Source organism: Ceratotherium simum, chromosome 10, assembly GCF_057802395.1.
Source record: "Ceratotherium simum simum isolate JZ-2026a chromosome 10, ASM5780239v1, whole genome shotgun sequence".
Classification (NCBI taxonomy): Eukaryota; Metazoa; Chordata; class Mammalia; order Perissodactyla; family Rhinocerotidae; genus Ceratotherium; species Ceratotherium simum.
In genome coordinates, this window is record NC_141909.1 from 22230451 (window position 1) to 22244496 (window position 14046).

A 14046-nucleotide genomic window follows, 5' to 3' on the forward strand; every position below is an offset into this window, starting at 1 on the left:
GAAGATACAACTCAGAACCAGTTTCAGTCACTCAACCGACCAGTTAACTTTAGTCTGTCACATGCTGCATAATCGAGTGAATACACAAGTCCATCCTCACTACTTGGGAGGAAAAAAGCTCATCCTGTTTCTGAAAACAAATCTTGACAAACACTAATATTGGGTCTTTTGAAAAAGGAGGTGTCAGTCTGTTCATGCTGCTATAACAAAATACGACAGACTGAGTGGCTTATAAACAGCAGAAATTTATTTGTCACAGTTCTGGAGGCAGAAGTCCAAGATTACAGCAGTGGCCTGGTGGACTGTGAGCCCTTTTCCAGGTTGCAGACTTCTTATATCCTCACATGGTTGAAAAGGGCTGGGGAGCTCTGTGGGATCCCTTTGATGATCCCTTATGCTAATCCCATTCATGAGGGCAGAACCCAAAGAGCCCACTTCCTAATACCATTCACATTGGACATTAGGATTTCAGCATATGAATTTTGGGGGACACAAACATTCATAGCAGTAGCCCATAGCAATAGGTGACCTCAGTGACTATTTTGGTAGCATATGTAACATTTCAAAGACTTTTTCAGCAGCTTGTGCTGTATTTGTCTTCCTCATCTGGAATGCTGTATTTCTTCTTCTCTACCTATCCACATTCTAAGTAATTTGGAGGCCTAATCCGAATCCCAAATCCCACCTTCATCACTGGGCAGATTTTCCAGGTTACTCTCATAGATTCCTTCTCTGACCTCCAATGGCACTTATCAAGTACATTTCTATTTAGCCACATTGTCTTTTTTCTAATTAATAGACTTTATTTTTTAGACCAATTTTAGTTTATAGAAAAACTGAGCAGAAAGGACAGAGTTGCCATATGCCACCTCTTCCCCTCCACACAGATTCCCTTATTATTAATATCTTGCATTAGTGTGGTATGTTTGTTATGATCGATGAACTAATATCGATACGTTATTATTAACTAAAGCCTATAGTTTGTATTAAGGATTCACTCTTAGTGTTGCATAAATATATGAGTCATAACAAATGGATAATGTCGTATATCTGCCATTACATTATCATACAGAGTAGTTTCACTGTCCTAAAAATCCCCTGTGTTCCATGTATTCATCCCTTCCTTCTTCCACCCAAGCTGTGGCAACCATTGATCTTTTGATTGTCTCTATAGTTTTGCCTTTTCCAGAATTTCATGCGGTTGGAATCATATAGAATGTAGCCTTTTGAGATTGACTTCTTTCACGTAATACCATGCTTTTAAGGTTCTTCTATGTCTTTTCATGGCTTAATAGCTTATTTATTTTCAGAGCTGAATAATATTCCATTGCATAGATGTACTACAGTTTATCCATTCAGCTACTGAAGGACATCTTGGTTGCTTCCAAGTTTTGGTAATTATGACTAATGTTGCTGTAAACATTTGTGTGCAGGCTTTTGTATGGACATAAGTTTTCAACTCCTTTGGGTAAAAAATACAGTTGTTGGACCATATGATAAGATTATGTTTAGCTTTCTAGGAGACTGCAAGACTCTCTTCCAAAAAGACTGTACCATTTTGCATTTCCACCAACAGTGAATGAGTTCCTGTTGCTCCACATCCTCACCAACATTTTGTGTTGTCAGTGTTTTGTATTTTAGCCATTCTAATAGATGTGTAACAGTATCTCATTATTGTTTTAATTTACAATTCCTTAATGACATAAAATGTTGAGTATCTTTATTTGCTGCTTTGCCATCCATATATCTGCTTTGGCAAGATGTTTTCTTTGATCTTTTGCCCATTTTTTATTGGGTTGTTTATATTCTTATTGTTGAGTTTTAAGAGTTCTTTTACACTTTGGATAGAAATCCTTTATCAGATGTGTATTTTCAAATATTTTCTCCCGGTATGTGGCTTGTCTTTTCATTCTCTTAACAGTGTCTTTCACAGAGCAGAAGTTTTTCATTTCAATGAAGTCCAACTTTTTTTTTGCATGGAGAGTACATTCAGTGTTGTACCTAAACCCAAGGGCATCTAAGTTTTCTCCTATGTTATCTTCTAGGAGTTTTTTAGTTTTTCATTTATATTCATGTCTATAATCACTGAGTGATTTTTTCATGAAAGATATAATATCTTTGTCTACAAATTCATTGTTTTTCATATAGATGTACAGTTGTTCCAGCACTATCTGTTGAAAAGACTGTCCTTTCTCTATTGAATTGCCTTTACTATTTGGTCAAATATCAGTTGATAATATTTGTGTGGGTCTATTCATGGGCTCCCTATTCTGTTCCATTGGTCTATTTGTCTATTCTTTTGCCAAGACCACACTATCTTGATTAATGTAGCTTTATAGTAAGTCTTGAATTCTTGTGAGGTTGCCAGGGACCAGATAAAGCAGAGCTTTGCAGACCATAATGAAGAGTTGGAATTTTATTTTAAATGTGAAGGAAAGCCATTTAAGAGATATAAGTGGAAAATGGTATGATCTAATTTATTTAGTTATGTGCTTATTTATTTTTTGAATCATGCTGGATACTGTTTGGAGAATGGATAGAGGAAGTCAAGAAGAGAATCAAGAGAGTGGCCAGGAGGCTTTGAAGCAAGTAAGAACTCCTAGAACAGTCAGATGTCAGATTAGCTAGCCATAAATATCTCCTTTAAAAGTTCTTCCTGATTCAATAAGCATGGAGTCTGAACTGGAAATAGAAGCTGTGCAGAAAAAGATCTGTTCACAAATCCAGGAATCCAAGGGTAAAATCTGACAGTCTATGAGAGTGACATAGTAAGAGGGAGATGCCAGGCTTAGGTCATCTCTAATAGCCTGTGGCTTAACTGACCATGTGCTCCTTTCTTTGGTGTTTTTTATAAGGTGCTTAAGCTTAAATGATCCAAGGTTAGTTAAGGAAGATGATCATCAGTTAAATGGTGATTTTGTTCATGTATATATTAAAAGTTATTTATTGCTCTTTGAAGCAGATGTCTAATTAGTTTCTTACTTGAGTGTTTGATAGGTCCAATAGCAATACATGTCTATCTGGTGAGGAGGTGGACTTTCCAACGTGATCTCCTACACTGAAAGCTAAATTACGCTCCTCATGTATTACGACAGGTTCTTTATCTACCCTTCACATCCTGCCTACCCCCTACCCTTCCTCTACAGTGTTTTTACCAACCTCATTTTACTAGGGTGGAATTCATACAACAGGCTTATGGAATAAAACATGAGACTTAAAAGGAAAATGAGAGATTAATTTTGGCAAAAAGAAGAATAAGCAATAGATTGGTGTTTAAGGATGCAGGCTTGGAGACCATGCTGCTTGTGTTTGAATATTGCCCCCACCAACCGGCTGATGACCTGGAACAAGTCATTTATCTTCTTATACCTCAGTTTCTTCATGTGTAACACGAAGATAAAACTAGTAGCTTCATCTTAATGTTATTCTGAGAATTGAAGCCTGCCTAGAAATCTCAATCTTCTTTATGCCCAGGAAGGACAGGAAACTGATTTTGGGTAAGCTCTAGAAGTCTGTTGCACAGATAGGTACATTTAAAGAGATGAGATGGATTTAGCAACCATACTAAAGGCAATAGAGATCAAGGTCCTCCAAAATTCTTCCTTAAGAGAGGATGGTTGCAACATTTGGTAGGCATGATGCAATTTACATTCTACTAAGTAATGACTTGGTAGAATTTGAGGAGATGCAAATGTTCTGGAGTTCTTGGAATCACCAAGGAATCACCCACTGATTATAGGTCCAACCTGTCTGGCTACTATTTGTCCCATCCCCACACAACTGCTACCCAGAATCTCCAGGACCTTTCAACTAGAATTTAACAGAAGACAGGCAAAGGGGCAAGTTCAAAGACAAGGAGATCTATGCCATATGGAGTTCAAAAAGCTTTCATTCTTCAGGCTTAATATGAGCAAGAGCTGACACATCAGCCACTAAAAGACCTAATGGCATTGGGCCTCAAGACTTGTGGAAAAACAGCTACTCATACACAGGAACTGTGGGAAGACCTACATTTCCTGGAGAATTTTGTGGATGTGATGGAAGTAATAAGCACTATTTTGGTCTCCTAGGCTCTTGAGGCCTGACCAGAGTACCTGAAATCCAAGCCTTTTCATGATATTAGTCAGTATTATCTTGATTGGCTAGAGGGCAGTATTTGGCCTCAATTCAGCTCCAAGTTTTATGACCCTTATAGAGAAGCCTGGAGACAGAAGAAGCAATCCTTGAATCTCACTTGCCTACAACCCCTACCACCTGGATGCAGAGGTGAGTGTTGGGAAATGAGGGTATCTTTACCTGTACTTTTTCCTAGAGGCTGAGGATGGGAAGAAGTTACCAAGGCAAAATCCATAAGGTTTTCTTCCTCCATGATTTGGAGAAACATTACATAGAATGTAAAGGTCTCCTGGTATTCATGGAGGAATTCTTCGTATATCTCCCCATCCATATATGATTGTTTTGGGGAATGATAACAATAGCACAACAAGAGCTATTGGACAATGGCAATACATCCAAATCCTGGAGTCCTTGCCCATCCATGTTCAATACCCGTATTAGTTTGCTAGGACTGTCATAACAAAATACCACAGACTGGATAGCTTAAACAACAGAAATTAATTTTCTCACATTTCTGGAGGCTGGAAGTCTAAGATCAAGGTGCTGGCAGGTTTGGTTTCTCCTGAGACCTCTCTCCCTGGCTTGCAGATAGCCACCTTCTCGCTATGTCTTCACATGGAATTTGCTCAATGCATGCATGGCCTCTGGTTATTTTCCTTTTCTAATAAGGACACAGATCATAATAAATTAGGTCCTCACCGTTATGACCTTAGTTCACCTCAGTTACCACTTTAAAGGCCCTGTCTCCAAAGATAGTCACATTCTGTAGTACTAGGGATTAGAGTTTCAACATATGAATTTGGGGAGGACGCAATTCAGTCTATTACAGTAACTAAAGAATATGTCAGCTTGATATGGTGCTCCTATCTTTGCATTGGCCAAGGAACACGGTGCCATCAAGCACCCATGTAACAGTGAAAGAAGACTTATCCTTAGGAAATAGCGTTTGTTGCAATGGTAGGAGAACTGAAGGCTAAATCAGCAGTGACCTCAACCTTTAACTAAGAGTGATGGCAGCCTAGAGTTTAGAGTACTTGAAACACACAAGGTGGGTGTTCCTGAGAAGCCTCACCTAGATTGAGAACCTTGGGGAAGTATAGGTACTCACTAAATCTTACCTGTACTTCTTAACCCTCTCTTGGCTCTCGTCTCTCCTCTTGAGTCTCATTGTTAATATTTCGGGCTTTATTCTTGAGAAATTAAAGCACGTTTCTGGCCAACTTGATTAAAGATCCATAGGAACTATATGTTAATTATATATATTTGAAATGAAATAGCAAAACTAAATGACAGTCAGAGAAATTCTCATATTTTTCTGCTTGCCCTGAATGTTCTAAGAGAGAAACACATTTACCAAGTCCTAACAATAATAGATAGCATCTATTGAGCACTTACATTGTATGAGGGTTCTTTCAAGATTTTTACGTGCGTTATCTTGTGGTTATAAAAGCACTGTGCTTTAGATTATAAGATTATCCTCATTTTATGATGAAAAAATTGTATAGGGGAGATATTTTAAAATTTGCCCAAATGTAAAGAGTTAGCAAAAGGTAGGGCTGTAATTAAAATTCAGTCAGATTGGTTAAGAGTCAGCATGCACTGTTCATGCCTCCTTCCTGCTTACCAAGGAAGACATATTTATATTTTTCAGGTTATCCTCTTTTAGTTAAAATGCTAATTACATTGAATAGGTTAACAAAAAGAAACAATAAAAGTAACTTGCCCTAAACACCTCTGAATGTTTAGTATTGGATCTTCAAGGGACTGAAATTCTTAGAATACAAATACGAACTCACGGAAAAAGCTTAACATTTGCCATTCTGAATGCCTGTGTTGAAATATGCTTTGGAAACTGGGAGGAAAAGTTGAAGACCTTGAACTGAAGAAATACTGAGAAAATATCTACAAAATATAAAGAGCATTGGTATGTTTGTATTTCCCCCTAGATCCCTTTTGTTTTATGGTTATTACTTTAATCTAAACCAGCTTCTTCCCCAGCACACTTGTAATGTCAATCGATATGGCTTCCCTGGCTACCAAAATTCCAGCAAAACATCTCACCATTCCATTTTTTTTGTTGTTTCTAGTGATTGGAATAGCAATAGTAGCACAGACTGATTTCTATTAAGTGAATGGTCAGAGGTCATTTTGAATAACAGTCTTCCCTTTCTGATAAAAACAATAAAAACAAACCAAATGCAGTGATGTACAAGCCATTATGGTGAAAGCCTGCGTGCGCGCGCCCACACACACACACATCCATACCCATGCCTTCATCTTCAAAGCAAAACACCCTGAATTACTTTATTTTTTGTACTTGGATTAAATTCATGACTGTTAGTGACTGCATTGTGTTGGAAAGGAGACAATGCATTGTAAGGCACTAGCATTGTATAAAAATCATCAAAAACGTATTAGTTTTTGCTGACATGTGTGCTAATTCCTATAGTAGTGAAAGTCTTTTTTTTATAATTTTAAAATTAAAAAGCTATTCCTGTTCAATGATAGGTGGTTTTTTTTTTATGTTTGTTTTCAGCAAATTCATATAAAAGAAAAACTGAACCACACTTGCTAGAGAAGAAGAAAGAAGTCAAATACTAGGCTAAGAACCCAAAGAGAACCGTTAGGAGCCAGGGGCAGATAAAACAGCTAGAGCATTATCCTAGAATGAGAAAAGATTTCAAGGTCTTCTAAGTGCATGTCTTTCAATGCTGTTTCCTGTTGTTTTGATTTTGATTGTGAACTCCTACCCACTGAACCAGGAAAAAAACAAACCTGAGTAACCTAGCTTGTCATGTACAAATTGAACTGGCATAATGACACAGGGACTGAGTTCTTTTAAATGTTTTTAGAAATCCTAAGTAAAATTATTTTGCATTGCCCCTTAATACGTTTGCAGATCCGCTCTCATTGTGTACAGTCTGTTGCATTATAATTTCCTCATGTGTGTAACGAGGTGACTGACTCATGTGACTCCTGAGGCCTTTCTTGCTCTAACATCCGTCCTCCAATCTTCTTAGAATTCGTGTGTCATTCTTCGTGTGACTGTTTTGTGTAAATAACAATATGTTTAGCAGAGCCAGGGTAAACACAACCCTCTGAATACAAACAATGCAATAATATTATTACCATAAATTAATGTTTATATGATAATTTCTTTTTATAATGAGTTTTGATTAATCTTTTGTTTTTTCCTTGCCTGGCCCCTCCTCCCTTTCTGAGCCTTCTTCCTATATTAAAAAACTACTACCCTTCCCCTTGGGTAAATTATATATTATGACATATACTATATAATGTGGTGTGGATATTCTATAATCTATTCAGTCATTTACTTATTTATTGGCTTTCATCTATTTTCCTCTACTATATATGTTCTTTAATAAATGTCTTTGAAAAAATAAATCTATATGTATTTGTGCTTACTGTCAAGACTTGAGACTTTACCCTACTTGCAGGCTACCACAAAGCCAAAATATTTATTATCTGGCTCTTTACAGAGGAACTTTGCTGACTCTTGTTCTAGATGTCACAGTTGGATCTCAATAGAGACCACTTTCTCCTTTTATTCTTAATATGAAATTTGAGATGAAATTGTTTTTAAACTCCAGAATGGGTTTTTTTAAGTTCCTATAATTTTTAGTTATTGCTGGGATGTGTGTGTATGCGTGAGTGTTTTGTTTGTGTTTTTTGGTTTGAGTTTTGGACTTTAGTGCTGCTTACTGTTCTCCTTATGTTCTCTTCCTGTGTTTGTTTGTTTATTTTAATTTGGTCCTTCCCTTCTCTCATTAAACAGTTTAGTTTCACTAAGTGTCTATTCTGATTATTCTGCCTGGTTATCCTCTCTTTGGCTGTTGGGCTGCCTTTGGTGGGCTGTTATTTTTCTTCAGGGCTCCTAGAATCTCAGGTGTGTTTGTGAGAGCACCCCGTACTGTGGGAACCCTGAAAGTATAAAGACAATGGAATCAGCCTTGCATTACAGGGCAGGTAGTCAGCCCTCTGCTGAGGGCCCTGGAGAAAACCTTGCTGCTCTCCAGAATCCCTATATTCTCACAGGGGTAAAGCAAGAAAGACTAAACCCGCAAGCACAACAACCATTTGCACTTTTTTTTTTTTTTAAGAGACAGTAGGGTGAAGGAATAGTCACATCTATTTCTTGACTTAAGCCTGGAGAGCTAAAGGTCAAACTCTTTGTTGGATGCTCTGTTCTCTAGCCCATTTCCAGCACTTTAATGAAGATATTCTTCACCAGTTTTATCCATGCCTCAGCTGCACCCAACTGCCCAAAGATCACAGCGTTTGTTGTATGATAAAAGGAAAGTACGTAGAGTTGGGATCAGAGGAGAAGGGAACCAAGTGCAGGCCATCATGTCCTAGAATCTCTACACATATCTCAAAAGCTTTTACGTGTATTATTTCATTTTAACCTCTGCAACATTATTTTAGAAAGAAATATCAGGTTTATATAACAAATACCGAGAAGTTAAAGCTAGAAAATCTAGCACCTTCCCTACATATTGATGATAATAAAAATACGCAAACCTCTGAAAACTTATTTTCACTAAGTTACTTCTGACCAAGAGAGACATTTCAGTTTCATATGATCCTCTGTTTCTATAAAAATACCAGAACCCATTTTCAGAGATTTATTTCATTTGTTTTTTTTTCCTACAGTAGAAGAGCTTGTTTAAATGTCACATCAATTAATATATCAATTTCATCATGTATAAGAAAAAAGGGATGAATTACATTTTGACATAAAGAATGTAATGTGCCAAAAATAGAAATAGTTTATTTCATTGATCTAAATGCTTAATAAGAAAATAAGTTTAGCAAGTTCTACTGCTAAGAATAGAATAGAATTTATTTCCAACTTATTCTATCTCCAGCACATTTTTTATCCAGAGAACATAAAATATGAATGGAGGGTCTTTTGCCCTAAAGAGAGAATACATTGGAAGAAAACGTCACAATTCTCTTTAAGACAGCCTCCTTTCCTCCACTGTCATACACAATATACCTTTCATTTGTAGTAGCAGACTTTTAAGCCCTAATAACTGATATATCACAATGTTGCCTTTATATGAATTAGATCCATTTTAGGACCAAATACCTAAAGATGGAGAGAGAAAAAGATCCCATGTAATAGATTTATCATTTTTATGCTCTAGTTCAAAGCTATATGATTTTCTCTGTCACCATCAATTATCTTTCAAATGCTGTCAAATATGTTCTCTTTTACTCCCCATGCAGCCAGAAAATAGAAATAAGAAATGTGACTTTTAAAGGTAGATAAGTTATCAAAGCAGAAATGCTTTTGAATTAGATCATTCTTCCGTAGCATAATGAATTTGAAATTCCCAGTAGAGTTTTGTAAGGAGCGTTTAGCAGTCCTCAGGGAATGTCAAACATTGGATTATGTTTGTCTCACTGAGACCTTTGCTCTACTCCACGTTTTATACCCCAGCCTTAACATAAACGGAGAGGGGGCAGCTGGTGTCTTATTACACAGTGAGGAAGGATGTCTATCTCTACAGTAGGTGAGCACCTATGGGGGCTATTCTCCTGTCACATTTATCCAAAGGCATCATCATTTTCTCAGACATAGGTCAAGGCAGGGACTAGACAAGGCTTTCAGAATCACAGAGGCAGTAGCTGTATACTTCAGATACTTTTCTGTAATGTTTGTATGTGTCCAACGCATCAACCTCTTGAAAAGTGATTCTACATGGAGAGCTTTTACAGAATAGGGATAAAGAGGACTCTACAACCTTTAATGAATGGAAAACATGTGTTGCAATGCAGAGAGAATCAAGCCACAGGAATGATTGTTATCTGTTATGCATGTCACATATTGTTCCCAAAATGATTTAATATATCTTACAAGGATGCATAAAATGAAAAGATAAGAGTGTGACTTCAGAAAAAAAGATGTAAGAACAAAGTGGAATAAAAAATAATGTCATAATAATCTACAAGTCTACTGTAGATAAACCACAAAAATAGACCAGACTTATAAATAAAAAAGCTCGTAAGTTATACAATTTACAATGTCCATGAGATACAAACAAAACAATTGCTAAGGAGAAATACACTGTACTTCATACTTAAATCAGACAGCAGTTGCTCCTGAGGGTCCTCATGAAAAGGATATTGAGATGCATATGAATCAAGTGTACCCAGAATGTCACACTCTGCTCTTAAGAGCTGAGAATTTCTTTGTTATAAATCCTTAAACCTTTTGAGATAAAGCACTGTGTTATGTAATTCATTGCTTTTTATTTTAAAAAATTCCTGCAGATTATCTTCATAGGAAAGTATCTTTATCTGTAGTTAAATATGCAGCTGTATAGTTAAAATAAAGGAGATATTGCTAAACCTACTAAAATTAATGTCATTTAAAAAGTGTCACATATTACAATAAGATTAGATGCTGTTAAATTCCATAATCAGATTTTTTTCTCTTAGGAATTCATCTTTAAATTCAGCCTTTTTCTGGCCAAGACACCCCTTTGGTACCAAGTCTGTAGATTATTCTTCCTTAATGTCTCAGAGTCTCGTTACTGTCTCTCAAATCTTCCCCATTCCACAAAGCCATTACTGTTGCCGTCATTCAGATTCCCATGGATCATTCCCCCAACTGCTCCTTACATTCGAGTTTTGCTATGCCTTGTTTGTGCTTGAGACAATCTCCTTTCCACGTCCAGGGTGATTTTTATAAATTCCAAATATGTGTATGACCATCCTCTGTTCAATGTCTTTCAATTGTTCCTATAATGATTCACTTAACACTTTATAATATGTCCTTTCCTTTCCTTAATAGGAAGTTGGAATTAATGCTGCAAACACTCAGACACTTTACTTTTTCCCAGCCATCCTCAGCCACTTGTACTTCCCAAATTTTAGCATTCTTCTTTTACACGTGCTCTCTTTGCACATCCTATTGTCACTATTTTAAATGTCTTTCTTCACCTCAATTTCAGTATGATTGTCACCTTTTCTTGAATCACTTTCCTAGTGCCAACAAATGGGTTGGCCTACGTTCAGGGATGCTCTCTTAGTCCCCTGTGTTTTTCATCTCTATTCTAACCCTTATCACTACTCAAGCAACTTTACTTCTCTGTCTCCCATGAGACTGTGAGCTTTCTAATTATAGCAAGCATGTCTTTTTATTGTTCTAATTCAACTTCTAATAGATATACTTATACTTGTTAATAATAATAAAAAAAAAAACTTTGATATACATAGTTCTTCCTAGGGGGCAGCCTGTGTTATAAAGCTTAGCACATATTTCTCTCAATAACTGTATGAAGTGGGTAGTATGGTTATCTCTAGTTTACAGATAATAAGACAAGATTGAGAGGTTAATCACCTTCTCAGAGACTACCTAGCTAGTACGTGTAGTGCAGAAGAACTAGAACAAAAAGAAAAGGCTAACCAACTTCACTAATTAAAAATTCTAAATTTCTGTATGAAAAAAATACCATACTCAAGCTCAAGAACAAACTAAAATCTGAAAGTGAAATATGTTTTAACTATTCTAGCAGAAAAGGAGTATATACTTTAATTAAGAACCTATGCAGGTCTGTACAAGCAAGATAAAATCGGACAGGAAAAATCAAAAGAAAGAAAAAAAGCTTCAAAAATCACCAAGGCAGATAATAATGATAAGATAAAAAAAAATGCATCAATAATTTGTGGCTAACTTTTATTTAATATAGGCTGTTCTCACTTTGCATGGTAGCGCCAAACTGTGAAAATGACCATGGAAGCTGAAATCATGCAAAGCAATCATAATCAGTGGGAAAGATTACAGTTGTTCTATGATCTATAAATTTTTTTGTCAAAACATTAAAAACTCTCTTACTGTAGGTTCTAAATGTATAAGAAGATAACATTAGTAAAATTAATATTTATTTATTACATTACAATTTAAAATATTGAAACCTTGAGGATCAAAATTTTATTTCTTTGTAAAACAGTTAGTAGTAGTTCGGACATGGCTTGCATTCTACTTCACATTGCTTAATTTATGGTACAGAGCGAGCATCTTTTCAATGCCTTGGCAAATTGTCATTCTTCGTTCTAAGTTTGGGTCAGCTTGCAACATTTCATCCCTTTTGCTTTCAGTGTTGTGAAATCCCTCTGAGAGTTCCTTTAATAGGAAGTTTTTTGCCAGTGTTACTTCCTCCAGAACATCCTCGTCCTTTTTGTCACAATCATTTTGCTCATATATATTAATAACTCCTTCCTTTAACTCCATTTACCTTATGATTCTAATTTCACTTCATGTTATTTTTTGTTTGTTTATTTGCTACACCTTCATCTTTTTGTTCAATTCCGTCTTTCAACTGTTCATTTTTATAAAATATATGAGTTTATCTCTGCAAGGCAAGGAGGAGACCCAACTGAATGCTTTGCTGCCTGTGTGCGAACTGAATAACAGATAATGTTGTGACCAATCACCAACAGACTTTGAAAGGAGTGATGTGAATAGCCGCTGAGTATGATGTACCTCTGTTGTTTCTGTAATGATTTGTGTACTGAAGAGCAAGCAGTGAAGATTGTACTTATTGCAAATACTCTGGGTTAAGATAGCATGGTAACTGAAATTTAAACTGTGTTTTTGAGGGGCTGATGTTATTTAACTAAACTATGGTAAATGAAACTACTGCATATCAGAACCATGCAAAACGAGAACTCTTATACTTCCTATACCACACCTCCTGCTTCCGGTACACTAAATCTTCTCACAAGAATTGTAAGCAGGCACTGTTACAGTCCTGATTCTACAGATGAGGAAACTGCAGCACAGAGCTGTAAAGTAATTTGTCCAAGGTAACATAATTATCCGTAATCAGGATTCAAATTCAGAATCTCTGTTTTGGAGGCTACACTCTTAGTCACAACCCCCTATTACCTCTGGTATTCTAAACGAATGAATGAAATAATGAATATACTGGATGTGTGAGGTTTCCTGACTTTGTGGTTTTTCATTAGAGGAATATTAAATTCTCTGTGAAGAGATGAATTCATTTTAGAACCTCATTAGTTGATAATGTTAGAAATAAATGAATAAATGCATAAATGCCCTCTTTTCACAATAAATAAAATATATCAAACAAAATACGCTAGAGAGAGTGTGAATATTAGTAATGTGACTTGGACTTTAATTTAGTGTCACTCACTCTAACTTGATATGAAAACCTTCTACCTGTATATAAACCAAGTTGCCTTGTTTTGGGATTTGTTTATTTTGTGGGGTTGTGGGAAGCTGTGATGATAGCAAAGAATGAAGGATATTTTTGAAGTTCTGATAAAACCATGAGCCCCTTTTTCAAAGAAATACATATACACTCAATATTTTGTATATAATTTAAATGCATGTATTGACTCCCTGAAGTCTGTCCATAGACTTCCTATGAGATTAAGGGTTTAGGACTTAGTTTCCTAACAGGTCAAATGTTCATTTCTTTCTCCTGCTGTATCACTTAGTGAATCTAGGCTATTAGGGTCTCCAACACATTATGATGCCATCGTCTCAACACAAGGCTTTGGCATTTACCATGGTGGAGAAAAGAACATGGGTTATTGTGCACCAGCTCTAAAGCTTCCTTTGCTAGTGAGACCAGCTCTTCAACTTGCACAGAGTTTGAAAAACAGTATTTTAAACATTCTTATATTCTTTTTTGCCTACTCCTTTCATTCTACATTATGTCCTGTATTTGATTGGCTTCAACTGGGTGTGTGTTTGGTAGTGTATCTCCATTCCACCAATAAGTGTCTGTGTTGATTACCATCCATGTATTCAACTAATATTTATTGGGTGCAAAATATGTGACTAACATGTTCTCGGTGCTGAAAATGCACCAATGAACAATTCATACAAAGGCTCTGTTCTAAAGAGCCTTGCTAACTGATAGAGGCATAGGG